Consider the following 3,735-nt stretch of genomic DNA (forward strand, 5'->3'; position numbering starts at 1 on the left):
CTTGGCCTTGGGGTCGGGAAATGCTCAGGAAGCAGGATAGCCTGACCACTGTGGCAAGAACAGCAGGCCAGTGGCAAGACAAGTGTCACCCGCTCCCTGTGCGGAGAGATGGAAGCCTGGCTGCCAAGGAGACATGAGGGGACGACTAGGGCAGGGGCGCGTGCTCCACTCTGAGGAAGGAGTCTGGGCAGAAGGCAGGCCTGTCCTGTGCCTCTGGTCCCAATGGGACAGCATCACCTTGGCCACCAGTCCCAAGGGCAGACGGGCTTGCCCCCAGATGCCATACCCGGAACTCACAGAAACAACCCCATGGAGAAACGGGCAGTCAGATGCCGTCTTCCACCAAGATGTGGCAGCGTTGTGGGTGGTAGGTGGGTGTGCCGGGGAAGGAGTGGAGACAGAGACAGTCCCCCACAGTTCGCCATCACAGTACACAGGCCGAGTGCAGGGATCCTGTCACCTCCTCTCTCCTGTGTTGAAGGCACTGGCCTAGACCCCGAGTCTGCCTGAGTGCCAGAGCAAAAGGCAAAGCCTTACCTACGCCAGGAGATGGTAATTGGCATAGAGTGCAATGCTAGGCCACGCACGCTGCTGCAGGGTTGTGTCTGTGTCTGCTTAGTTCAGCTTAGCAAGGTGAACCCCGGGCGCGAACATGGAGCCCGGGAAAGCAAGGCCCAAGAGGCACCAGCTCTCCCGCGGCTCTTCTTCCCTGACGCGACTGGAAGCCTTGCTGAGGAAGCAGAGGCAAGTGCTGTTCGCTCCAAGCCAAAGCCTCTGCAAAAGCACAGCATTGGCTGAGAAATGTTCTAAGGGCTGCTGCTGCTTGACTGAGCCCAGTCTCGCGGTGGGAGAAACCCGCATACAGCGAAAGCCTCTTTGCCTGGGCATCTCCCCTGGGAAAGCACAGCTTTCGTTGGGAAATCAGAGTTGGGTTTGGGGATGCTGCTGCTTGCCTGAGCTAGTCTCCACAGCACGGTGGAAGATACCCGCATGGACGGAAATTCTCTTTGCCCTAGCATCCCCTCTACCTGAGAGAGAAGCATGGTTGCACACATCTGTCACAGCGCTCCCCAGGAGCAAGTGTGGGGAAGGCACAGCACGCCGCCCCCGGAGAAGAGAAGGAGCCACTGGCCTTAGGGTCGGGAAAATTGAACAGCCACATGCAGAAAAATGAAATTGGACCATTTCCTTACACCATACATGAAAATAGACTGGAAATGGATGAAGAATCATAATGTGAGAAAGGAATCCATCAAAATCTTTGAGGAGAGAACAGGTAGCAACCTCATTGACCTCAGCAGCAGCAACTTCTTCCTAGGAACATCGCCAAAGGCAAGGGAAGCAAGGGTAAGAATGAAATATTGGGATTTCATAAGATCAAAAAGCTTTTGCCCAGCAAAGGAAACAGTTAACAAAGCCAAAAGGTGACTGTCAGAAGTTATCTGGGAGAAGATATCTGAGGTAGGCAAATGACATACCAGATAAAGGGCCAGTATCCAAAATCTATAAAGAGCTTATCAAACTCAACACCCTAAGAACAAATAATCCAATGAAGAAATGGGCAGAGGACATGAACAGACATTTCTGCAAAGAATACATCCAAATGACCAACAGACACATGAAAAAATGCTCCACATCACTCGGCATCAGGGAAATACAAATCAAAACCAGAATGAGATACCATCTCACACCTTTCAGAATGGCTAAAATGAACAAGTCAGTCAATGACAGATGCTGGCGAGGATGTAGAGAAAGGGCAACTCTCCTACACTGTACGTTGGAATGCAAGCTGGTGCAACCACTCTGGAAAACAGCATGGAGGTGCCTCAAAAAGCTGAAAATAGAACTACCCTATGACCTAGTGATTGTAGTACTGGGTATATACCCTACAGATACAAACGTGGCATTCTGAAGGGGCACATGCACCCAAATGTTTATAGCAGCAATGTCCACAATAGTTACACTATGGAAAGAACCTAAATGTCCTTCAACAGATGAATCAATAAATAAGATGTGGTATATATGTACAATGGAATACTATGCAGCCATCAAAAGAAATGAAATCCTGCTATTTGTGATGACGTGGATGGAACTAGAGGGTATTATGCTTGGCGAAATAAATCAATCTGAGAAAGACAACTATCCTATGATCTCCCTGATATGATGAAGTAGAGATGCAGCATAGGCAGTTTCGGGCATACGAAAAGAAAAATAAAAGAAGATGGGATTGGGAGGGAGACAAACCATAAAAGACTGAATCTCACAAAACAGACTGAGGGTTGCTGTGGGGAGGTGTGTTGGGAGAGGATGGGGAGGGCAGGTGCTATGGTGAGTGATGGTGAGTGCTGTGAAATGTGTAAACCTGGTGATTCACAGACCTGTACCCCTAGGGATAAAAACACATTATTAGTTTATAAAAAATTTAAAAAATAATTTAAAAAATCCATTAAAGAAGAAACATATATTGCAAGCCCAGAGTTAATCTCATATTCAATCAAAAAAGTTTGAAAGTTTTCCCCTTAAAGATCAGAAAAAAGACAAGTGTGTCCACTTTCACTACTCTCATTTGACATAGTACTGGATGTCCTAGCCAGAGAAACAAGGAACACAAAGAAATAAGAGACTCCAAAAAAAAAAAAAAAAAAAAGGAAGAAGTAAAATTTTCTTTTTTTGGATAACATGAACTTACATGTTAAAAAATCCTAAAAACTTCACAAAAAAATTTGAATAAACAAATTTAGTAAAGCTGCCAAATACAAGATCAATATATAAAATACAAGAATTTTGTTTTGTTTCATTTTTTTTTAATATGGAATGCTTCCCAGTTTTTCATGTCATCCTTGTTCAGTGATCACGCTAATCTTCTCTGCATCATTCCAATTTTAGTATATGTGCTGCCAAAGTAAGCACAAGACAGGAGCATTTTAACACTCTAATGATGAAATAAGTGAAAAAATAAAGAAAACAATCTAATTCACAATAGCATCAAAAATAATAAAATAGGAGTAGATTTAACTAAAAAGATGAAAGATCTGTACTCCATAAACTATGACATTGATAAAGAAATTGAAGGAGACACAAATGGAAAGATAGCTCATATTTATGAATGGTAAGAATTAACATTGTTAAAATGTCCATACTACCGGAAACCATCTGTAAATCCAATTCCTATCAAAAATCCAATGTTAGGGGCGCCTGGGTGGCTCAGTGGGTTAAGCCGCTGCCTTCGGCTCAGGTCATGATCCCAGGGTCCTGGGATCGAGCCCCGCATCAGGCTCTCTGCTCAGCAGGAAGCCTGCTTCCTCTTCTCTCTCTGCCTGCCTCTCTGCCTGCTTGTCATCTCTGTCTGTCAAATAAATAAATTAAAAATCTTTAAAAAAATCCAATATTATTTTTTTACAGAAGTAAGTAAAGAATCCTAAAATTTATATGAGACCATAAAAGACAACAAATAATCAAATCAGTTCTGAGAAAGAATGAAGAAGAGAAATTGCACTTCTTGATTTGAAACTATACTACAAAGCCCTCATGCTGAAAACAATAACGTATACTGGCATAAAAACAGACCAATATATAAGTAGAACAGAATTGAGAGTCCAGAAATAAATCCTTTCATACAGTCACCTAATATTTGACAGGGGCCAACATATGTAATGGGTAAAGATAGTCTGTTCAATAAATGATATTTAAAACTGAATAGTCACATAAACAGTATGAAACTGGAACCTTATATAA

At 43.3% G+C, this 3,735-nt stretch overlaps 1 non-coding gene across 1 annotated transcript; it reads right to left on the reverse strand.

The window, feature by feature from the left end:
• Positions 1 to 2,803: 2,803 nt before the first annotated feature.
• Positions 2,804 to 2,910, reverse strand: LOC131808666 (U6 spliceosomal RNA). Its single transcript, XR_009344875.1, has one exon. It is a non-coding gene; the product is annotated as a U6 spliceosomal RNA (small nuclear RNA).
• Between the last annotated feature and the right edge of the window lie 825 nt (positions 2,911 to 3,735).

Source organism: Mustela lutreola, chromosome 9 (genome assembly GCF_030435805.1).
Source record: "Mustela lutreola isolate mMusLut2 chromosome 9, mMusLut2.pri, whole genome shotgun sequence".
Lineage (NCBI taxonomy): Eukaryota > Metazoa > Chordata > Mammalia > Carnivora > Mustelidae > Mustela > Mustela lutreola.